Source organism: Oreochromis aureus, linkage group 1 (genome assembly GCF_013358895.1).
Source record: "Oreochromis aureus strain Israel breed Guangdong linkage group 1, ZZ_aureus, whole genome shotgun sequence".
NCBI lineage: Eukaryota > Metazoa > Chordata > Actinopteri > Cichliformes > Cichlidae > Oreochromis > Oreochromis aureus.
The window spans coordinates 20,398,591-20,424,520 of record NC_052942.1 but is presented as its reverse complement, the minus strand read 5'-3'; the positions used below and the strand labels follow the sequence as shown (position 1 = coordinate 20,424,520).

The 25,930-nt window shown below is 39.5% G+C and overlaps 1 protein-coding gene across 1 annotated transcript in view; it reads left to right on the top strand.

Moving 5' to 3' along the window:
- The first annotated feature begins 347 nt into the window (after window positions 1-347).
- The window catches only part of apba2b (amyloid beta (A4) precursor protein-binding, family A, member 2b), a 68,842-nt gene continuing 43,259 nt past the window's right edge, over window positions 348-25,930 (top strand). Inside the window, exon 1 of the mRNA XM_039610134.1 lies at window positions 348-598. The gene's annotated coding sequence lies outside the window, so the exon portion shown is untranslated. The remainder of the gene's footprint in view (window positions 599-25,930) is intronic.

Here is a 25,930-nt window from a genome sequence, read left to right as displayed (position 1 = left end):
ACTGGGTCAAGGTCACACTAAAGGTGAAAATCAGTAAAAACTTTATATTACCCACATTTTTTATGGATCATGTTCAAACTTCAATATACTAGGCCTTGGGGGACATGAGCACCAAGGTGGGCTAATCATTTGACATTGCATTTAGATATATTTGACTATCTCGCAGTTTTTTTAACTGTCCCACTTTGTCCCACACGAACACTGTGTTTGTCCCACATTAGTTTGTCGGGATGTGGACGCTCGATTTCCTGTTTCCAGTAGTTATACACTGTGAGCTACACCACCTAAGCCCTCTTTGTAATGTAACGGTGACGGTGTAGTTCGAACTGCCGCTCGGGTGGGGTAGCTGGCTCTTGTGTGAGTGTTTCTTTCTTTTCTTTTCTGTTTTTTTGTGCCGACCAGACAACCGCAGAGGGCTCGCTTTGCGTTATGCTCGTTCCAGGGTTCCGCTGCCAGCCGCTGTACTCCGTACGCTTTCTGTCGGTGATACACACACAAACGCACACACGCACGCACACCGAGTGATGCGCGACCAGCCAGCTCCATCTCTCGCAAATCTCTACAGGAGGTGACTTGAGCAGCATATGACATTTTCCAGGTAGGACCTGTTTTTCTTTTATTAAGTAAAGATACAAGCAAGGTTGATCTCCGGTAACGGTTACAACCTCTACGCTTTCCTCCCAGGCATCGGGGAGGGGGGACAGGGTGCGTGGATGCTGATCGCCCGAGCCCGTGGATCTGTCTTTAGCATCAGTGTTAACAACGGGGCGCTGAGCTTTGACCGAAAACGTTTCTTGCTGCCGAAGTTTATGATTCAGAGTGCTTGTTCTCACGGACAGCTCAGTTAAAAAGAAAAAAAAAAGCTCGGAGTAGGTCTGCTCAGACCTGCTGCTACAATTCTCGGTGATTCATCCATGCGCAGCCGAGTCTACGCCTAAAATTATCGATTGTACTTATATTGCGAATAGGCCTTTAGTTTCTCACGAGATGAGGAAGGTCATTAAATTTGGATGTCCTTAATGGGCCACATCTTTTCCAGCATCGTTTTATTTACAGGGGGGTGGGAACCTCAGGCGTGTGCAGGCTTTGAGTTCTCTTTGTGGAAATGGCCCGTTTTCCATGATATGTGCCCGTTTTCTTATAGATATACCCCATCCATGCCATTTCCCCACACGTCCCTAGTAATTGAATGAGATATTAGGTTAAGGAAGTAAAGTTAAAAACAAGTAAGGCGCATTAGTCCCCACCACTTATACTGTAATATCCCTTTACTTGAAATCAAGTTAAGCAAACTTGAATGTATCTGTAGCCTGTGTTTAATATTAGATTTGTGTATCATGCAGTTCCAGCCACAGATGCTGGTGAGGACAGATGCTGACAGCATTGTGTCTGGCTGTTCATTGTGTTCAGAGGGAGCAGGGCACAGGCTCACAGGCTCTGCTTTGTATCACACAGCATCTACCCTGATCCAGACATGCAGAATGAGTTTCAGTGTAGCCATCATCCACTTGTATGGCATTCCCCTTTTTAGCTGTTTATAGTACAACTCTTGTTTTGTTGACTTCCCTGACAGCAGCAGCGGCAATGTCGATGCCGACCCATGGTCGAATAGATTTTAAGCTCCGTAATGTTATTAACAGTTACGTAAGCCTTAAAGGATTCGCAGTGATACAGACATTCAGTATTTTATAGGGAATCTCTGTGGCATGATCAGGTGGCGTCGTTTGATCTGTGAAATAGGCCATGATAGAATTATATTCACAATCTACAAACATAAAATGAAAGCATTTGGATAGTAGGTCACTGACATTATATAGATACATTTGCAGCGTCTTACCCCTGATTATAAAAAAGCAATCCTGCAGCCACATATCACCCGTTGCCAAAAAATCTAAATGCTTTATAACTGATGTACTAATCTTTGCAATTTGTTAGTGTGTGGGCAGAGGAGAAATGTATAAAATTGGTACAAACCAAGAGGTTAAAGATGGGAGTGTGCAACAGACTGAAAGAGAAGAACAATGGCTGTGTTGCAGCTCAGGAAGAGGGTGATGGACAGGACTGTAGAGGATGAGTGCAGAGAGAGGAGAGTAATGTATGGCTATTAAAGGAAGTAAAGGGCCCCTGGAGAGCCATGACAGATACTCATAAGGATGTGCACAGCATGTGAACTCGCTGGCCTGTTTAGAGCAGAGATGTCAGGTTTTTATCGTTATCGCCCCCTCCAACCAGCCGACCCCTCCCCGATCACCTTCCACCTTTTCCTTCAGGTCCGTGCTTTCTCTATAACGTCCTCCTGTGCGTGGCTCTTCCACTACCACCCCTGCTTTGTCTCAGGGCGGGGATCGTTTTATGTGTAGCACCTGCAGTGAAGGACAGTCACCTTTTCTGCAGGCGGGTGGGATCTTGTTCAAGGCTGCAGTCGCAGGATACCAGATTGGACTCTGGGGGAAAGCCAGAAGAGGGCAACAACCTCTAGCCCTGCAGCGGAAATAATAAAAGATAATTAGTATTTGGAAATCTGTGATTAAATCATGAATAAGCTGCTCAGTTTAAACATGCAATGGCATAAATGAGTCTGTCTTAGCATTGTGGATAGCTGTGCCATAGGGGAATTTCAATATCCATTACATGATATCATGACCAATATCTTCTTAAAAGATTTGGTCTGTAAGCTATGGATTTCATATGCAAAATGTTTACAGTTTGTAATCTGTTCATAATGTTTGCATAACTGAAGATACAATAAAAGACTATCGTGCCCTTGAGCGAAACATTCCAAGATCAAACCTACAGATATACAGTTTCTGTTCATTTTCACGTGCCATTAAAATGAAATCACGACTTATGATGGGCTTTCTCTACAGTCTGGTGCTGCAGTGTTGTTACATTGGGTGGAAAATTAGAGGAAGCAAATTTCCTACACAGAATTTAGCATGAAGCAGACAATCTACAAGCCACAATGTGTCTGTGTGTTAACTAGCAAACAGAGAGGTGCTGAGAAACTACTAATAAGTGAGATATAATTTACAGCTCAGAGCTTGTTTCCTTAATCCCCTTTAAAATGAATTTAAATTAATATGACTTCCGTTCAAACAGAGAAACCAACCAAAGACATGAATCTCTTACATGTTTATGTCAATGCATAATTTATTCAATTTTGGGTTTGCACTACAATCAACGCATCCATTTACTTAACCGCTTGTCTAATTTTGGGTCATAGTTAGGCTGGAGCCTATCCCACCTGTAAAACATAGCCTAGTCACCAGTCTGTCTCCAAGCCAGGTTTTGGACTACAACATCTGATATTTTGCAGCAATACTGACTCTCTCAGTACTGTTGGTAGATGTCCAGGCCTGCTTCCAAGGAGTCAGACTTTCTGGTAATTGTCCGGTAATTTTGTTAAGTGGTATAAACAATACTTTTCAAGGCTTTCTGAAGAACTGTCAAAGTTTTGCTTTGGACATTGGCTAATTTTTCACTCATTTTCACTTCAGTCCTTGGACCTAACAAGGTGATTCCCAGAGAGCTAACAGATGAAAACATAGCATGTCTAGGCATGGTGTGCAGTGTGTTCTTGAAAAAATAGAGGGAACTGGAGAGCTGGAGGACAAAAGAAGAAAATGGTCATGCCTGAAAACGATATAGCCAGTAGGACAGTATCCGAAAGTCTTAAGAAACAGTCGATCCATCTGCTGTTCACTGAAGACTCATCAGAAATGGTCTCGGTGGAAGGTTAGAATTAACCTTTACTCACGAATTACTCAAGAAGTGGACTGAAAATCTGCAGTAACAAGTCTGATGGAGCGTTGCATCTAAATTTGAAGAATTTGGCTCAAATTGTCATCAATATCTACAGAGGAGGTCAGGAATGAGGTATAACAGTGAATGTCTACAGCCACTATTAAAACATGGTGGGGGATCCGTCATGGCTGTGTTAGCCAGCGGTGGAGGTTTTGTCAAAAAAAGAGGAGCTTTGAGTGTTTTTAAAGAAGACTGGAGAACTATTCCTGAAGACTGCTTAAAGAAATTACAAGAACGCTTGCCTAAGAGAGTTCAGGCTGTGTTGAAGAATAAAGGTGATCACACCAAACATTGACTTGCAAGCTTCTTAGATTTGTAGATATTTGCCTATATACCATGAATATTTGCACATTTTCAGGGAGTCACTGCACAAACTTTGCTAGCTAAACATTAAGTAATTCGGGTTGGCTTTTGCACAGTCCGATAAATTATATATATTTACAATATAAAATGCTTTCAATAATGTACAAACCCAGAGAAATGTGTTTATTTCAGTGTAAGGGACATCAAATTTTTGGTTGTCTGTCAATGCAGCCGTTTCCCCTTTAGCACCTATAGACAACCATGGTAATAATGTTACTACAGCATTTATAAATGCGCATGTAATTCATTTTAGTGTGATTTTTGGACATGGATATCATTACTGGGCTACTTTTTGCTTGACTTCACCACTTGGCTCTATGTGTAGTCCACCTCAATGTCATCGGTCCACCTGTTTAATGTTAAGCAAGCAGTTATCATTACATTAGCGGTGTAACAAAACTCCCATGATCCCACACTACTTCACAAACACAGTCAAATTGGATCTTTTGGTATAGACTGAGAAGCGCCTAGTGGCAGAAAGCAGTCTGATCATTGAAAGCTTTTGAGATCACTGCTCTGCTGTCGTATTCTCCTGTCGGTATGAGTTGTTCAATTATTCACCATCTATAGAGGGTTTATATCCAGATGGCATCATCGCTAGAGTCAGTCTCGCTTGTTCTCAGCTTCACAAGCAAAGAGCTGTGCAACACAGGGACAAAACATATATGAATCAAAATGAGCAGCCAGAGTCTGACTGCTTTTTTTTCTTCTTAACAGGATTTCTTAATAACACTTAATGCGGTGGTGGCAGCTATTCACACAGTTTCAAAGGGTGGACTGTGTAAACCTCTGCTGATTTTGTTAAATTAGTTTTGGTGCCTAATCTAAAGAAAAAGCAACTAAAATCCAAAGTAATAACTTAAAAAAACAACAAAAAGTCGTCATTTGAGAAAGCTTAACTTTTATTATCCTGCTACCTCGTGTGAACCAGAAATTTGTGTACTGCATAACAAATGCCTGACGATTTTCATGGTTTCTAGCATGTAATTTGAACTCATTAAGCAGCATCATTAAGCGTTGCAGTGTTAAAAGGTCGTGCTCATTTTGTGAATTTTTGTCAGGACTGATTGGCTTTTTTCCCCCCGCCAGACGTCAGTGGGATTGCTCATCATTGCTCAGTCTTCACTCACTCAGATTTAGATTCGGATGGAGATTAAAAATAAGTCAAAACATTTAAGCTGTTAAAACATATTTAGAGGAGAGTGCATCCTTGGTAGAGGTATGTGCGTTTTAAACGCGATGTTGTTTGGTTTGGCAGTCTACCATATGGGGCTTAAATTAGATTAAAATACAGAAAAAATAGTTGCAGCCAGCCAAAATAGTCAATATGAAGAAACATTTTGAAAATTAGAGCTGACAGAAGCACATCTACATGTAGTCATTTAAAATATGCTGAACCTTTCTCTTCCTACCTGCTGTGCTTCCTAAAGGTAATATGAAAAAGTAGCGTCCAGCAATAGTGTAGTGTTCATCATTTCCCCTGCACAGCTTCACTGGCTGCTCTGGTTGCACAGCAAAGACTTTAATCTTGTGCTTTTCAGCTTACGCCAGCTGTTTTTTCTTCTTTTTTTAAGTTTGTAGACTAATCAAAATTCAGTGTTTGTCACAACCAGAAATGGTTTTCTGGTTCATTTGTGGGCTTGATTACAGCATCAAAACTCAGAGGAGATAAGATGTGACTCACCATAACACACTGATGAGAATGCTGCGCCCAAGATAGCCTCATGACATATTCAATTTGACAATCACTACAAAGTTGTCCTTTTTAAAAAATAAAAAATAAAAATCATAATTTATCCTTTTTTTTAAGCTTAAGCGATTCCAAATTATGAAGCTGGTGAAAGATAATTCCCTCTGTCTTAACCATATAAAATGCCAGGCTGTTTAACATCTACAGTCAGATGTCTCTGAATGAACCATGAATATCCTGAAGGAGTTAGGTCGAGTTAGGTCAGGCTCTGTTGTCCAGCTCTTGATTACGCCCATGAATACGACAGCCGTATCAGTGTTACTTCATTTGTTTGGACAGCCGTGTCTCATTGAATTTCAGTTTTTCCTTGAAAGTGTGGTCTGTGTCTTCCCCTGTTAAATACATTTTTTAAAGTCCGGTCGTCTTTGACTTTAGAGCCAATGTTATCATCAATGCAGTCATTATGGTAGTTTGAAGTGACTTGACCAAGCATTTCTCTTGATTATCTGCCAGCTCTTGACTTAGGGGTCAGACTTAGTGTTATTACTCTAACAGGTAAAGGAGCACGAATAAATCCAGGTCACGTTCTGTGGATCAGTCAGGCGTGGTTAACACTGTTAGGAGGATGTTTGTTCATAGTTTGTGACAGTTCTTAAAGTATAAGCTTATCTTTGAACTGTTGTTTGAATCTCAGCAGCTCTGTGATGCTTCGGTTGGTATATAGATAACATGCAAAGTTTACCGCAGTTTGTATTTATAGACAAAGGAAAAGATGAAGAAAATAACCAACATTTATCAGCTGTTGGCTCTACATGTTGTCTTTCTCATCAACAACAGGCTTCTGTCGTGTTCCTCTTGTTCGTTTGCGAAAACCAGAGTCTCCTGATTGCGTGAAACTTTTCTTCACCTCCTTCAGTGCATTAGTGGCCAGCACCTTCAAGTAATCAATTTCAAAGCAGTGACGGACGAGTTGAGGCATGAAAGTTGGCGAGAAGTGTTTCAGGCCAGAAGGATGTGTTTACACGCTCCTGTGTTTTCAAAATGACACCATGCTGAATCAGGTGTGGAGAGCAAGAGCACACTGTCTGGAGCTCTTCAAAGCAGACAAGTGGCGTCTGCTACACAGGTATATTATCTAATAGAGGCATCTTCAGTGTAGTAATTAATTTATTACATTCTTTTAATAAAAATACAATGAAAAGATATTGATGAGAGGATGAAAGGGAGGATGCTGAACTAAATTGGGAGACTGGCTCCAGACAGAATTACTGGCCACATATTCATGGATTAGAATTAAATTAAACACCCAAACATATAATTAATTCAAACCTTTTAATGAGCTGATTAGAAGAAAACCTTGACTTTCAAGACATAATGTGTATATGAAAGCATGAACTTCATAAAAAAAAAAAACAATGCAGTAATACCAACATTAAAAATGGCATTTTCTACACAGCAGTGCAAGCATTTTACCTCTTTTTGCATGTAACTGTGAAAATGTTGTATAGCACTTAAAAGTGTGTCCCTTCGTGCTGTTCTCTGATTGGATTTCTGAACAATGAGTCTGTGAATTATCGAGTTACTGCACATTATTTCTTCCAAATGCGACGGTGTCTCCTAGAATCAGCGAGGTGATACTTACACATCATTTCACCTCTCTTTATGGAATTAGCATGCAAATGAGTCCAAATCAGTTTCACACTCTGTGACTAAATCAGGTCACATTGGGAAGAAAGCAAAATGGCAAAGGAAGAAAGAGAGAAAGAACGAAAGAAGCCGTTCTCCCACAGTGCTCGGGTGAAAGACAAACCCATTCATAGCTGCATTAATCATGGGTGGCAATAAAGAATGGCTCTGAGGCGGCGCTCGGAGAGAGGGAGGAAGTGAGAGAGACGGGGAAAAGAGGAGCATTGAAACAGTCGTATTCGTCAACTGGATCTGCCTGAATTCAAACTGTCTTCTTTCCGTTTGGAGTCGTGTCCTCTGTAATTGAGGTCAGGGCAACTTAAACATCTGCTGAATGTACAGTAAAGAAAAATGTGTTGCCCTCTTCTAGATTTCTTAGGTTGTTTCAGATTATCAAATAAAAATTAAATGATGATTTCATTTATTAAGGGATGAGAAACTCTTCCTGTCAGTATCTTATAATACATGCTAAAATAATGTCTAAAATAATGTTGTATATACTGTATGTTCCTTTCCAACCTTTCATGAAATTACCAAGCAGCATTATTGCAGTGTGAAAACTACTGCTCCTTAAATAAAAGAAACATTCAAAGGATTCAGAGCAGCAGGTCTTCACGTTTTACAAAAGACTCACAAAAAACAGTGAGAAAAATCTTTTCTGTGTATCACACACATGCCAGAGTTTATCATAAGAGAAGGTTATGGAGAACCACGAAGGTTGTTGTAGCAGCTCCGCTTCTTTTCTGTGCATTTTAGTATTTTTAGGTGTTTTCACTATTTTCTTTCTGCCCCTTGTGCTGCTGTAACAAATGAATTTAACCAGTGTGATATTATGTAAAGTCCATGTCTGATGTGTACAAACCTGTCCAAATGTACCTGACCCTAAAGTAATTGAATGACCCCCAAACCTAATAATTGTATGTTTTGCCCTTGGCATCAAAAACTACAGTCAAACATTCGTGATAGCTTGCGATGACTCTTTCACAAACCTTCCCAAAACCACATTTGAACGTTTGTGGGTTATTAAAAGCATTAAACAAGATTCAAAGTTACAGCTGAGATCTGTAATTACAGTCCACACTGTCTGAAAATAGACTACAGTTTTGACTGGCAGGTTTATTAACTTAATGTTCACAACCTGTAGCTACAATTTGATAATGAAATATGCCACTGTCTTCCCATGTAGAGTTATTTCAGAGAGCAGTGTTTCTTCTGTGATAAGATTATCTGGGCCAGACTGAAGAAGGCACCTTCAGAGACAGGAAGCCATGTTGATTAAATCCCCCCCTCGTTATGCGTGAACTGAGCCTAATGATTGACCTGTTAAGTTCACACAGTAAAAAGAAAGAAAGGATAAAAGTTCTGACCATTTATTATTTAGCTTCAGAGTTTAATACAGTCATACAGTCAATACATGTCCAGGGTCCCAAGACAACAGATTTTTCATAGAGTGAAGACATGCTGAAAGTGCAACCTACAGGACTGTTTACAGTTGTTTTTAGACCGAAAAAAAATTCAACATTTTTGCAAATATCAAATTGATTATGACATAATAAAAAAAATTTAAATTATTTCATTTTATGAGGTCGAAAACATGAGAGCATAGGTAGAGCAAAATTAAGAAGCAGTTTGTTTTGGTAGTGAATGCTGTCACACGGTGAATAATAGAATGAATACTTACAAAAAGCTTTTTTAATGCATTTGAAACCCAATAAGGAATACTGTCTTGACAGCTTTAAAAGAAATTGTAATGAAAATTTTTGGGGGCTCAGCAGGGCCCCATTTATTCCATGTAAGCTGCTCACCACTGGCTCTCAGCAGGTCTCTGCATCCCGTTCATAATCCCAAGTCATCATTCTGACTCTTATTCAGGACTTAAAGTCTTTGTATTGTGCTTACATGTACTGGATACCCCTTTTAGTCATTTTTCAATAGCAATAAACCCTCCCGGGGTTGCAGGATGCATAACTGTGCCAACCAAAGACATTTGAAGTATTTTGCAGATGGTAGAAGTTTGCCTTTTAACTTGCGTAAAAAACTGTGAATGCCTGTGTTTTCCTTGCCGAAGCCTAAGAACATAATTTTGAACCTAAACCTAACCAAACAGAAGAAAATCCAAGTAAAAGTCCAAATGACTCAGACTCAGATCTCCTGTCTTCATGATGGTTGGTCATGTGATTGTGCCATTCACAATCTCACCTCCCTCCTAAATCCGTAATAACAGGATATCAGTGTAATTCTCATAATAATGCCCTGTGTCGAACTGTTATGTTAAAATAGGATGGGACGAGCCCAGCATCAGTATTTGACTAGCTCGGACTGATTTTTAGTATTTTTCCCTTGTTTCAGTTCAGACGCTGTTGTTAGTATCCTTGCATATGATAAGACACTATGCAAACAATTTTCTTATGTGACATGTGAATTTCGATGTTTTGCGCAAATGTGCATATCCAAAAATCCCTATTGCAACATTTTCAGACCATAAAGTATAGCCTGTCAATCCCACTTCTAATACTAAGTCTTGTGCATTGAAAATAACAGTTACAGTTAATAACGTCCATACCACGAACCCCCAAACACCACAACAGTGATGTTATATAATGTCAGTGTGTGATGAAAGTCTTGGCTAGCTAGCAAGAATTGACATTTCCATGGCCACTGATGACATGTCCTCCAACTCCTAAATGAAAATTGCAGAATTAACTGTAATGAACTGCATGAAGCTGTAGTTCCTGAGTGCGAATGCACTTACATGCCCAAAGTAAAAGTGAGTATGGACTTACATGGCTTGAGATATGCATAACTGCATGTACTTCTTATCGAGCATTTCAACTTTTTTTTTTCACTTTTTAAAAAAAATTATTCCTAAAAACAGTCAAGTTTGTTCATACAAAAGTGGAAATATTGGTATTAAAAGGTCTAATTATAAAAACCAGGAGTTACAATAGAATAAGCATTTGGCCGTGATTAGAACTAGTGTGTGACCTTGGTGCACCCTTTTTAAATTTGGTCCTGCTGTGTTGTGAGTCATAAAAAGAGCTCTGTCCCTCAGTATGCTGTCACTTATGTCATCATTTAGACTTTAGATGCATTCACCAAGCCAGCTCATTAGCTACCGCTATTGTCTGAAGAGCAGCATGACATTAGCATTTAGATGTGCAGAGAGCCTCACCTGCTGCTGTCATTGTTACAGTGTGCAGGCAAGTTCACATTGAGTAAATTTATTTTCTTAGCTGCTATTCCATAAAGCAATGTTGTCTAGAAGATGCAGAGGTAAATGTTTTTTTATTTTTCTCCATAATGCGACCTTGTATTGTTATTCAAGCATGATGAATGCGAGCTGGGCTGATTTTGTATTGCACTGGAGTACAGTGCTAGCCTCTGGGCCATTATTTCTATAGCCACGCATGTTTGTTGATAGGCAGCACAGATTACTGCTCATTGTTTGTGTGATAAAGCTGAAGGAATGTAACCAAATGGTTGTTTTATCTATAGTGTCAGGCTTGCTCTGGGAGAAAAGCATGAAAAAGTGGAAGAGAGAGAGAGGGAGACGAAAAAAATGTAATTCTGAAACCTTTTTATAAAAATGGCGCCGATGAGCTGGCAGCTTTACTTACAAAGGATTTTTTTCCTTCATACCTGATCATAAGACGTGTTTATTCTCAGTGAGATCAGCAACTCCAGCTTGACTCAGTGTTGACAGTTGTGCTTAACCCTGATGATCGGTTTACTTAGATTTTGACTCATAAACGTCACAGAGTTATCGTAGATTTACTGAACTGAAAATATGTGGTTGAAGTCTTGAACATTCAACTGTATAGTTTGTCATGATGTTCTGAAAAAGATTTGAAATACCTTCCTTGTCCATGACAATATACCTCAGAATCTAATGCATATACACCAGGCTCACACTCCTTGATGCATCTCTTCAGTGTTATTATGTGCAGTGCATTTCTGTTTCTTTGGATGTTTTGTTATAGGTTACGTGTTATAGCAGGAGGGATGCATTTAGATATAGCAAAAGATCCCATCGAATTGAACTTCATCAGGTTGTCTTGGCCATGTCTACATGTCTAAATGCAGCCATGTGATTGGCTCAGAAGATATTTGCATTAAGGATCAGTTGAATAGATGTCGCTGGAGAGCAAACATCTTGCTATAATGACTGCAGGGTATTTATGCATGTCTCTGTACCTTATCTCGCCTTGAATGAAAATTTGCATGAACATCATCACACATACAGTGATTAACATCTAAGCCTATTTTTTTTTAAAAAGACAGATTTATTATAAATCCAGATTCTTTGGATTTTCATATATATTATGTTATTTCATCATCCCCCTGAGAATGCTATGTCACATTCTGTCTTTCCTTTGTTTCATGTACTGAATGTACATCATCTATACATATATAACTTTTCAGTAATAATGAATGACATAATTAAATAGACGCAGTATTCATATATGAACTTATAGAGATTTAGTTTCTGGACAAAACAAAGTAAAATCAACAAGATTTTAAATTGAATTCTTTTTTAACCGGTTTTCTTCACTGGAGTTTCTTCTGCCTATGCATCATACACAGGCTTGTTTCTCAAAACAGGCCCATTCTGAGCCATCTATAATCTATAATGCTCATCAATAATTTTGTTGTTGTTGTTGGTAGGGAGAGACTGCCTTAGCTTTTGTTTTCCCACGACACGCTGCTTCATTTTAGAATAACATTTGAATGAAAAACAGGACAGGAGTCAACAAGTCTGGGTGTGTGTAGCTGTGCCAGGATGCCTAAAAGACAGTCAGTATTTCAGTAATACTCCTGAGCCTCGATTATGTTGTTGTGCTTATTCCTTTGTTGTCATTTTACGGTACACTGAAGGTTTATTTTGGAGGTTGCTTTATATAATCCACAATCATCAAAGGACAATGCAAAACACAAACATCTGGTTTAAATGAGGACTGCAGTCGTGGATATAATCTGCGATTATCGCTTGTACTTCATGCACGCTGGTGTGCTCAGTGGCAGGAAAGAAACTGGGAATTGTATATTGGAAAACTGCGAGCATTCAAAAATAGATTTCATTTTTTTCAGAGATAAGCAGCTAAAAAAAGAACCGAAAGGCAGTTGAAAATAAAATATCGGTGCCTCACATTGAATGTAGCACTGCAGACTTGAAAGGTGCACACCCTTTTAGAGAGTACTCACACTGAACTAACCTTCAAGCAAATGATGCTCACGTCACTGGGAAACTGTGAATAAAAGGTAAGTAATGCTGCATTGCTACACTGCACATTTAAAAATCTGTTGATCATTTTGGGGATAATAGCGTGTTCAGACAGATGCTGACAGAATATGAGACCAGCTTTCACTAAACCATTCTGTTTCCTGTTTGCTGCTTTCTACAATGAGGTGTTTTTTTTTTTTGTTTTTTTTAACACCATAAAATAAAAAGCGAAGGTTCGGGGCATTTTCTATAGACACAGTTTCTATAAAGGACTGTGCATCTGTAGACACACAAACTAGAAACCCTGAATGTGTGTTACACTAGATTAAGCTAATTGCAGAAACACTGCATCAGAGAATTTCACGTGCCTTCTGATTGTGGTTCAGGAGGTACTTTAAAGGTCATGAAAGAGCTTCTGTACTTACGCCAAAAAAAAGAAAAACAGTATGTGTGTTTGGTCTTTCACGCTGAAATGGGAGCTGCCTGTGCTGACCTCTCAGCCTCGGTCGACGTGAGTTAGCTGAGGAATACTAATGAGAGACGTGGGTTTCAGCTGAATGGATAATGAATTTAAAAACAACAACACAAGTTGTTGTCTCAGTGTTTACAGCGCTGCTTTATCATTACGCTGTTGTGATCGTGAACGCTTTATACAGCAGTATAAAACAGAATCGGTGGAATAAAGCATTTGCTTTGGCTTAGCACTAACTGCTAAACATCGCTGCAGGTCAGGACAGCTTGTTTATCTGTGCTCTGCCTTTAAATCCCACTCAGTTCACCCTCTGTTCAATCTTTAGGTGCCTTAGGTCTGCAAGACAGAAAGGATTGCTTAGTTATTGTTGTGGAAAAGGAGGTCAAGGAAGCGTGGTGTGAGCAAACCTGTATGCTGATGGGATACTAAAACCAAGGAGAAGCCCGTGCGAGGCTTCAGAGTGAGCATAATGTATGTTTTTTACCTTTCATGATAGAGGAGGAAGGGAGGATGGAGATCAGTGGGGTAGATTTCCTGCTGGAGATGAGCTCTGAGTGGATGCGTGGGTGTGGCTTCGAAGATGCTGTAAAGCTGTCAGCTTGCTTTTATGTGCGTTTGCATGTGTTCACCCATACAACATACGAGTAATATTGAGGTTCACTGGCTATCTACTGCTTTTAGCCCTAATTAATTATTTTTGCAGTGACTTCAATCAACAGGAAATCACTCATAAACATAAATGGTAGCTGCAGCCTTACTGCGAATATTAACTGTGTCAGAGTTCTGTGCAAAATGGCGTTTTGAAAGTTCTTTTTTGTGCTGTCAAACAGTCTGTCATTCCTGTCAAAAATAAAATAGTCATGTGAATAACTGAAAGAAGAGCAAAGTCTCTGGATAAACTAAGAGGTTCGAGGTTGTCAAAACAAAGGGAACTTGACATTTTCTGTTGGCATGTTTGTTCCCTCCAGTTTTTTTTTTTCTCATACAGGTTTAAGCCTGATTGCTCTGTATTACCACCAGGCGATGACACACTCAGCTAGCGGAAATCAAATCTCTGAAGTTGCATGGTTATTTTACCAACCTCTGACAGTGTGAGCCACTACTTACCTTGAAGAGTTTGAACAAGTGCTATTCTACATAGTGCAGTGCTGAGACTGAGTACAGACAAATAACATTGCTTAAATAGTAACTACTCTTGGAATAAGGGCAAAGCATGACTGTTTTTAATTGCACTAAACAAGCCCACCATTACCTTTGAAGAGTGGCTATGTAAGCTAATTTCCATCCAATTTCCAAGACTTGCAGTTGATGGGGAGGTGTCTTGTAATACCATAAAAAGTATTCAGTCACGAGTGCATGTGCATAGAGTTGCCTGTCTAATTTCTGGGTTGAATGCTCACAAACAATTATTACTTTACAGTAAATCAATTTGCACTTAGATGTGTATGTCTTCGATAAGGCAATTAAGAAAAGCAGAAACAAGAGTAACAAGAGGCAAATATTTATGAAAAGTATTGCTTATGTATCTGGATTTAGGCTGATAAAGAAACTGAAAAACATGTGCTTTTGCCACACTGGATCACATTGCCCCAAGTTAATATGGTGCTGGGAATTACACTAGTCCAAGGTTCCTAGATTGCTGCTGACTTGAGTTTTGTCTGTTATTGGAGGTTTGTTTTTCTTCCCCTGATTGGCCCTAAGTGTGATCTGCTGAGGGTTTTGTCTTTAACACTGCAGTGTGCTGCAGTATGAGTTGGACTTTTGGGACCAAAACAAGCCTCAGGGCTGTATGCAAGCAGGAGAGGAGCCATTGTAAGCTGTGTTAAAAAGGAAGAGACACTTTCACTGCTAACATGCATGTATTTTTGTCGTTGTGGGCACAAAATATTGTGGAGATTGATACCATCTGAGGACTAAGACTGAGTTTGGGTTTCACCCTAGTCAAGGTTAGGTGAAGCATGTCATGGTTTATTTTGTGAAAAACCTTTAGAGAGTTAGAAAGTCAAAGCAATTTCATTATGAGCACAGTACAAATTGCGTGTGCTGCCACAGATAATGAGAAAATTGTCTCGAATGTATCCTTTGTATTTCAGAACAAATCACAGAATAAATACAGTGTCTGTTTTTCCTCACATTATTTTAGTAGCTCCTTTGTCTTCTGCCTTTCGCACAGGTATTGCTCATCTCTTCTCCCATGTGTCTGCTAAACTTTGTAGGAGAGTGACTCACTAAGTGTTCACTTGCAGTTCAAAAGACTAATTTATTCCTGTCTTCATTCTGTCTGTGCAACTTTTGCGAGATCAACAAGTAAATGTTGTGTGAGGACTTAAGAGTGTTTGAAGCCTGCTGTTTTGAAGCATTTTTAGTACATCGTGTTCAACAGTACTTATTGCATTGGTTTCTTGAGCTGTTCTATTTTATTTGGCATAGAAGTGCCGCCGTTGTTGACTTCATCACATATTGCGCAGACCGGTGCTTTACCACCTTCTTTCTGACCCCTCTTGCTTTTATCAGCACATCCCCCACTGACTGTCGTGAAGGAGCCATTATACTGATGCCAGCAGTGTGTGTGTGTGTGTGTGTGTGTGTGTGGTTGGTGTGTTTTACGGTTGATCTGATCCAACTGCTAAGTGAGGACAGCAACCCTGAAGTTGTCACAAGAAGGACTCAGACCGTGAGCACGAGATGTGACATGTGGGTTTGGCTTAGTGGCAGATGGTAAAACCCAGTTGAATTTGGGAGAATTTACAGCTGAGCTAATGTTGCTGATTCAGTATGTCCTGCCACATCCATACCTCTGCCTCTAGAGAAAAGGAGGTGGTTTGATAGCTCTGTTTGCTTTCTGAGCTTTTTGCTGAATAAAATTAAAGCCTTGAGACCAGCATAAGTTTTACTTTACAATTTTCCTCTCTCGTTGTGTAATTAAATCTATTGAATTTCTTTACCTTAAAATATAAAGCACCTTGATCTTATCCTGTATAAATAAAATTGAAATATAATATAAAAAACTTTATATTACCCACAATTTTTATGGATCATCTTAAAATTTCACAACAATATATTGGCCTTGGGGGGCCATTAGTACTTAAGAAGGCTAAGCATTTGATCTTGACCTTCATTGTTAGCACCCGAGGTGAAAAAAAAGGGTATGGAGAGAACTCTACAACATATTTTTTAATTTTCTTTCGATTGCTCGTTTTAAATTTGCACTCCTGTTGTATTTATATATATATGTATGTATAGATAGATAGATAGATAGATAGATAGATAGATAGATAGATAGAAATATTAAAAATGTTTAAACTGATTTCTCTAAATAGCGAAAATTGAAAGAGGCTCTAAATCTCTGGATGCCTTATTTTCATTCAACTGCAAAAACCTCTGCTGTGAATTTGAGCCCTTATTTTCAGTCCAGTGACAGCTGCCCGCTCTCGGATGCTGTATCACCTCTCTGACCCAACAACCCCTGCTTGACATCATCACCACCCCCCTAATTCTCTGCGCATCCTGACAGGAGAAGGAAATCAAAGCTCAGTGTTCCCGCTGGATTGTGTCTTTCATGTGGCTTGTCAGTTTGATGCTTAGTGTTCTCCTTTTGTGTTTCAGGTCCTGCTTTGAAACAAATGCTAGAGCTGCTCTGCCCACTTAAAGATATCAGTAAGTTTTCTTTACTGTGCCTTGGCAGGTTATTATATTGTAATGGTATACTGGGGAGTGTGGGAGGAAATTCTTATGGAGCCGCATGAAGCATCCTACCAAATTGGGGAGACAGCTTAGACTTGGAGAATGTGCACTGCAATAATAAAAAGATGATAGGATGTCCAATATTGTAGGCTTCTTTGCGCTGCTGCATTCGGACTCTAAGCTGGGAACTGAACCGAAAAGCATAGCAATGAACCCTTGGGAGCTCCTTAACTTGCCTGGATGTCCACTGAGGTTGTGGTGTAGACACAAACAATGAGTAGTGGAGGGAATAAGAAGGAATAACAAAGAAAGGACGAGGAGGGTGAAGAAATGTTATTCTGGTGGTTTGTTGTCTTTAACTAATTGTTAAATGTATCCTGAAGCTTGGATCTATTGTTTTAAAGCCTTTGTTCATTTTAATGCTGCAAAATGTGCAAATCCCAAGTAAAACTTTTCTCGACTTTGAGGCGATCGAAGGAAGTGACAAGAAGAGAGAGTGAAAGACACCATTGATTTACATACGAGGGAGAGGTAAATACATTAGAGGTTTGCCTAGGCAACCGAAGCCTGCAGTGTCTTCTCGCAACCAACCGTTAGCTGATCCAGAGGAGCAAATTGCTTTGTATGTAGACACGAGGGTTTAGTTCCACACAGAGGATTCACACACTTTAAACAGCCTCAGCATTTGTATGAATTAAGGCCGTTACCTGATGTCACACTATAACACAGCCATAGCTGACACGTCTTTTGGTTACGGCTGACTGAAAAACAAAGAGTAAACTGTCACACAGACTTACACAACTGTGCTTTTTCATTTCACTTTCATTTTTATTTATATGGCAAGACAAATGTCGCCTCAAGGTTCTTTATATCGCAAGGTAAAGATATAAAGAAGAGTGCAGTTTTGCTTCATTTACCACCTCGCCGCTGTGGAGTTTTTGAACTCAGCAGCTGTACTGACTGAGTGCCGTTGCTGTTGATGATTAAACCTGTTAGCACCGTCTCTCACCCTGTTGAGTTTAAAGTTGTTTTAGAAGAATACTTTGATAAGTATTCACAAATACAAGCTGGAGACGGAGAAAGCGAGCAAAGATTGTGTGCTGATGAAGGTGAAGGAGGAGCATTGTGGGACTACCTCACTGAAGACATACCATAAGAAGGGGTGAAGAGGGGAAGATGTAAGAATACTTGAGCAATTCAAAGTGTTGTGAGCCTCTCAACACTGCCTTTCCTCATCATTTATTAATTATCTGCTAGAATATTCATCCTCCCTGGCACAGCACTGTTCTCCTGTAGGGAGGGAAATTAATAGAGCTCTGTATCATCCTGACACTCAACAGTGTATTACAGTCTTTGTTATTGTAGTCACTTGAATGTCATCCATCATTAACCAGCGTCCCCTGCCCACGTCAAGTTGTCCTCTTATATGATGTTTACTGTTGATTTTGACTCTCTCTTCCACAGTCAGTCTAAAATTAAGAGTCTTCATAGAGAGTATAAAGATGGGCACCTTTCAATAAAAGAGGCCACACCCTTAAGTCCAGTATGCAAAGGAATAAATCATATTCAGAAAGTAATTAACCCCCCTTAATTTTGAATGAAGGGGGAGCTATCTTTTTTGTGTACTAGGCTATTAACATGCTTTTCACTCGTATCTAGTTAGGGAATTTATAAAATGGGAGGCTCTGGAGATTTTTTTCTTTAGCCACAGAGGTTGCCACTTGGGACTGCCTTTATCTGCACTATTTATGTGAAATCCACGGATTTTAAGCAATAAAAAGAGCTGAAGCTTTAGACCGCTTTGATGATGGGTGCAATTAGAGTCAGCCAATGCATTGCAGGGTTGTGCATTTAGAGTGCCATCTTTCTGTTGTACCTTACTTATTATGATTAAATCCTTTGAAGACCAAGGGAAGGACAAAGAATCATTAATATGTACACTGGTTCTGTGGTACAGTACTGTGAAATTCTCAGATAACTAACCTCTAAATCATGATGGGACTTTGGTGGCACACTGTAAAGTCACATCTGTCATCACATATGCTGTTAACTGTGTAAAGAATAATTTGTACTTTTTCCTTTCTTCTGCTCTTCATAGCGCCTGCAATTATCTGAATACTACAAAGAATCTACTGTGTATCTATGCACTTTGTCTTTCCTCGCTCAGAATCAGCCTATCTGGGGTGATACCTGCAGTGAGTTCACTGTAGAGTCTGCATTCATTTATGCATTTTCCTTTTATTTCTTAAAAAAACAAAAACAAGAAATGAAATAAATTTCTAACAGCACTGGTAATTTTCCTTTGGTTCTGGCTAAAATCTCTTTAGGGCACATTTCCTGAAGTTTCCCTTAAAGTAAGACCTTTCAGTAGAGACGATGTAGGTGAGCAGCTGGAAGCAGGTGAGGTGGGTGTGTTTTATTCAGGGTACAAACTGAAAGACTGATCAGGTGGGATGAAAGGGTCCTGAAAAGACAAAAAACATGCACTCGTAACTGAAATCCAGCAAGGTTGTTTTATTAACAGGTGACTGAAGCTGGTGATTGTTGATGCAGTGGGTAAAATGAAGCCAGTGTGACAGTGGCAAAAACGGCATCTCCACAGACTTTCTTGTCAAGCACATTTACAGCCAGGTGCAAAATATTAAATGTCCTCTATAGACAGCCTCACCCTTCATAACAGCTCTGAGGTGACAGTATTTATATTTCCTCCACCTGGATAACTGAGTTGGGGTGGTATCTGTGTGTGTGTGTGTGTGCTGCTGGAGCATTTTTAATGGATTGTTTGACTATTCATTGATTTGTTTTACATCACAGAAGTTTGCGCTTCAGTTTTGGTGAGTGAAATTCTAGTTTTCTCTTAGCCCTTTAGATAGCACTCATAGACGGTAAGAAAAAAACAACATGGATGAAGTTTCCAGGTCAGAAAAATGTGCCTTAATCCTACGTTCTATCTGAAGGCCACCAGATGGTGATAGCTGTGACTGCAAAAAGACTTCTGGTCCTATAGAAGTCTATGGGAAACTGCTTTCTGTCTTGACCTCTGCAAAGACTTTCCTGTTAAGTTTATGGGCTCAGTCACTTGTTTTGGATCATAATAAAAAAAAAATAATCTGTTTTGAAAATCTTGGTAATCCTGTGTTTCCAAATGAAACCATATGCTCATTGGCTAATGGTTTGTCAGTAACAAGTCAGTAGCCAATGAGCAGGCAGTTTCACAGCCAGCTCCGCCCCGTCGTCTCAAGTAATTGCAAGCCTTCCAAACAGGGTTTCACAGTAGACAAAACTACCATCAGCATCACGCGGCTTCGTCCATATTTTCTTTCTCATTTAGTTAAATTATTTATGTTACCTCAGTTAAATGACATCTATACATTTTACTGTCATTTTTTACAATTTAATAAACAAAACTGTATTTTTTCTTGAGGAAATGAAACACCCCTCTATATTTATTTATCACCGTGTTGGTAGGTGGTTGGTTAGAGCCTTATATGCCGGAGCATTCCTACAGCTGAGTCAAGCCTTGCAATTTCAGCCCTAACCGAAGATATTTGGTTAAAATTAAAGAGAAAGACTTAAATGTAAATAAATATTTGGTTTTCTTAATTGCTTGGACTGTCTTAATCGCTGTCAGTATCCTGTGTTATAAAATAAAATTTAGTTTCTGAATATTAACTGAAAAAGGAGTAAACATGGGCTCTATTCAGAAGAGGCTTAAACAAGAATCAAACAAAATAGTGTGACGATGATGTCACGACTTTATTCACCACTGCATTTCTAATGGTTAACACACAATCAGAGTGCATGGTCAAATACAAAACACTGAATCTGAACCTTTGGTTAGCATCCAGTTGAAAGACTGTTTCGATCCAGAGGGTAGCAGTAGGAACCTTTAAAACATCTGCAGTGCTGTTTTAGAGACCAGAGACAGCAATGTGATGTAAGGGGATTCAAATGAGAGATGCAATAATCCAGATTTCTGTCATCATGGGATCAGTGCTGCGTGTGCCTCTGTTGTGGTCAGCCAGTCTTGCTGAGCCCTGTCAGACCTTCCTCTGCTCTTGCTGTCTCTTATGATTCTTGGCTCCATCCCCAGAGAGTGAAATTAGTACTCAGCACACCACAATGAAGTGACTGAGGCAGTGTATCAGCAAGCTGCCATCTTTGCATTGATTTTTCCCCCACCTCCTTTTATCTGACATTTTGTATAAAGATAAAAGCATGACACTTCAGTTTGTAAAGGTTGATGGAACACAAACATTATCAATTACAATATAATTCCACATTTATTACGAAAGTCTTGATTTTTAAACATGTAATTATGCTTGGAGAAACTTCCCTTTACTTTTTGCATACGTAACAGATGTTATGTTAACTCTCACCCAAGAGGAAGGCCAATTTATCCCACATCAGTTTGTAGCATGCTAGAGGGGAAAGAATCTTAAGAACAGCTATAGAGACGTGCATTAATAGAGCAGGTTGTAACAGTAGCTGCAACAGAATATCGAAAACAGAGGCATAGCATTGAGAAAATAAAGGGTGGATGCAATGCTGTGTTTTATTCATTTTTGCTAGTCTTTTCTGTGATATATCTGTGCATTGTAAGCCTGTGTTTTTATTAATAATCCTACTTATATTTTCCTGTCTGGCATTTTATAGTCCACTTACTTTTGGTTTATGCATATTCTGATTTTATGTGTGTGTTTTTTAATGCAAGAAAATACTACTTTTTTTTCTGATGCAGTTATTACTGTAGAGCAGTGAGGTCATTGAAATCTATTATACATTGCTTTCTTTTAACTGGGAGACGTTACTCTAGATTCATGTGCGCATACAGCAGCAGACATTCATTATGCTGCCTGTTCTCGCTGTAGCATTTGGGACTCCCTGTGTCTGCAGTATTTATGGGAAATCCATGGATTTTAAACCAAAAAGGGAACTGAAGTATTAGACTAGTTTTAAGGATGGTTGCATGTGCAATTTGAGTCAGCTAGTGCATTGCAGGGTTGTTAGTTGGGCGTCCGTGTACACCCTGGGAAAAGAATCGGACAGACAATTTATTTTGTTTATTTAATTAAATTGTTGATTAAACATTACTTTTGTAAGGACTGATCAGTGTGGGAGAGTGCCCGAAGAGAAGCATTTACTCAAAACATCTTAAAAATCTTGGAATTCTGTAGAAATGGTCCAAAATTCTTTTGTTCAATCCTGCACAGCTAAGAGAGGTGCTTGGAGGTGCTTTTCCGTATTTGCTGTCATATATATTCTGTAAAACTGGTTTTGAAAAATGATGTGCACAATGTTCCTGACAGTTTTTTCTGCTTTTGGCTCCATATGATGTCAGGGAAAACAGATTTTCCTTAATACGGTCATGTCAAGTACATAGCTCTGGCAGTGAGAGCAGAAGCCCCACTCACCTGCTGTTCAAACCTCCTGTTTGTGAGAATCAGCCAATCAGAAAAAAAAAAGTGACTTAAAGGGAGGGCAGCCTTAAAGGGAAAAGAAATATAATGGCTGAATATGAATTATTCTTAACCGTTAATCACAGAAAGCTACTCTACTTGAGTCCAGTTATAAAAACAGTCTTCTTTAATAGACTAGTTTTATTTTTAAAAAACTGTTTTGGTGAATTTGATTAAATCACATTACATGACACATTTATGTAGGGAATCTTTTAATTCCAAAGGTTTCATATATTAAATTAAATTTGTATCAGGCTTTTTTTTCTGTCTTTTTTCAAATGGCATTACTATTCCTACTTATTCAAATTAATGACTATTTTACATGATCATAAATGTTTGGTTTTTGGGTTAGTCGACATCATGCAGACATCGCGTTTGTCTCAGTTTGCTTGTTTTGCTGACATGTTTACAAAGTGATGAATCTATAGGTTGAAAATGGTCATCAGACTGATCATTAATGAAGATGCAAACCCAAACATCGGCTTACATCTGCCGCGCAGGTTAAAACATTTGGATGAACCAGAAAGAAATTAAACGTTTAAACAATCTTCATCAGGGATTAATCGTCTAAAAATTTCCCTCATATTCATGCAATGATTCTTAATCAACATCATATTTTATGTGAATGTGTTGTGACTCTGACCTTTCAGGAGGTATTAGCACGTTTTGGTATTAATTAATCATAAGAGAAACATGAAATCCTTAACAGCTCATTTGATCTCGGTGTAATATCCAGTTTTCTATCTTTAGACATGTAGAGGATTTTCACTAAGATAGGAGAGGCAGAGAAAGTGGTGCTGGAGACGGCTGTAATCAGGCCTACTCTCAGTTACCTGCATGTCCTGCCTTTATATCCACTGTTTAAGCCATGACAAAGATGACCAGACAGTGTACCAACTCCAAATATTGCAGAAACATGTTCCCCACCTATTCTAGGTAAAACATAAAGCCAGATCCAGCCTGATTACCAAAAACGAGCCACTGACTGTGCTCCTACTTGGCATAGTTTCTACTGAGCAATGTGAGTGAGATTTCCCCAAAGAAATCTAGGTTTAGCAATTCACAGTCTTAAAATAGCTTCGAATCATACATTATTACATACTGGGCCTGCCTCCTGTGTCAAACTGCGCTTGCTGCTGTAATTATTGTATCCTTGTTTTCTCCAAACGTCCACATTCAAAAAGATACCCTAACCTTATTAGCATAGCTTTATAGCTGATATGAAGGGACTCGCAGATGTGCTGTAAGTTTCTAAAAAGCAAAGTAGTTTGTAGATTGTGCAACACGTGCGAATAGAAATTGCTAAAGTTTGTATAATAAAAGCAGTTGCTGGGGAATACAGAAAATATAGTTTGTGTCTAAGTCAAGTGCAGGTGGCCAGATTTCAATCTTCCAGCCTGACTCTGTGTCTTTCCCTTGGGTACAGTAAAGCATAAAAGATGCTGAGAGGTGTGACCCCCCGCTGGAACCTCAACTGCTTCGAGAGGATTGATGTGACAGTTTCACACATAACGAACACACGCGCATACACACACAATACAACAGGCAGTCAGATGCACCAAACTAGAGATACTGTGTCAAGTGGCAGGTCACACACACACGTGTGCACACACAGATAAATAAAATGTCAGTGCAACACGGGGCTGCACTGATTATGAAAACCAAGCCTCTCTGCGTGTCATCTGACTGTCTTTTGTTCTTTCGGGAGCGCCGCTGCTCCTCTGTGTGGCCGAGCAGGCGCTGTCTCAGTGATTAATCCTCGGCCTGTCGGCTGGCCAGTGATACTCGAAGCAAACAAAAACCCACACAAAGCTTAGCAGCGTGCTCGCATGGTGCTTTTCAGGATGTGCAGGCATGCAGGTTGGGCTTGCAAATAGAATCAGTGCAAAACAAAGAAATGAAAAACATTAAAGCATCTCTCCCCCCAATACACACACCCACTGGCAAACACTGACCCTTTGGAAAGCTTGCCCTCAATTTACAGTTAATTTTAGTCAACACTTAGACGTGTTGTTTTCGAGACATTTCCATCTAACTATGCATAGATGTGGGGAAAAAGGTGAGAAAGGCAGGCTAAGGTTGATGGAAAATGCACTTGAGTGTGTGTGTGTTGCTTTCTCTGTGAAAGCTGATGAATATTTTTCTCCTGTTTTCCCCGAAGGTGATTGTGATTGACCGAACCCAGAAGTTATTTCATGTGCCTGACTCCAAACTGTATTAGCGGGCCTGGCCGTTACCGCTCAGTCTGTCTGTCTCTCAACAAGATAAGGGGATATTTCCCTGCCCAATATTGCTCGCTCTTTTCTGCACTGTCACTGAATACAATGGCCATCACTGAATCTTATGAATATTATTAGCATTTTCCTCAGGATTCTGTCAATGTGCGAGACAGCTTTGTGGGAGCAGAAGTACACTCTGTTTTTGCTGTGGTCTGATATTCGAGCTGTCTCTTGGCGGATAGAGTTGTTGCTGCGGTGTATTGTCCAGCTTAAATCCAATTATGAGGACACTGTCAAATGTCCATTACTGCTGCTAATTAACAAAAACTTACCTGGCTCAGCAGTTTTCCAGCCGTGGCCGGCGTTGCGATTTGAAAAGACCTGACAGAAGTTAAGAGAGTGAACACTGCTGAAGAACAGCCGCTGTTGATTAGAAGTTGACAAAGAATGAGGATTAGAAGGCCGAGAAGAGGGATCAACATCAAGGAGGACTGTGAAAAACCTCTGACTGAGGGATCAGGTGGAGCATTGTGCCAGCCTGGGAGCAATTCAGAGATAACACAGGAGGAATGACAGGTCAGTGTGTGGCAGACTCCTAATAATGTCCATAGCCAAAGTCTAAGCAATAAAAATGACCTACTCCTCCTCAAATTAATGTCATTATTTATTATTTAACTGTGTAATTATAATGCATACTTATATAGAAATCAAGAGGGTAAACATAAAAAATGTTATGTAATTAAAATCCTAATTTATCAATTAAATTCCAATTATATTTTTCCCAATTTATAAAGGAAAAAAAGATCACTTTCGCCTTTCTGTTTTTTCTTTCTACTCATTTCTAGTCCTGTTTATGACCGAGCTTGGACAAAAAAATAACAAATTTAATCAGCCAAGACTGCAAACAGCCATATATTTTAATTAGCAACATCCCCATGTGCAGCTACATTGAACCCCATATATTTTGCTGTCAGCTTTCAGCCTGTTAGGGAAAGAGCAGCGGGGAGAATTTCTCATTGCATCCAAGTCAAAAATATTTTCCCTGCCAGTGATGTGGGTGCACGGCGGCAATCCCGACCATGAATGGGAGCTGGTGGGATGTCAGGGCTGTTTTTCCTGTTTTCCACCAAGTTCATCTCTCTCAACTCATTCCTTCTCATCAGTAACCAAACCCAGTTGGCAGCTTCAATTAAACCCTGTGAAATTGCCCCAGTATCTGTCTCCCTCTGGGGCCATTTAGCTGTGTTTAGCTCTCTGCAAGCTGGGCTTGTCGCCAGGCAATCTTTATGAAACAGTGTTTCTTCTTCTTTCTTAAAATGTAGGTCAGTGTAG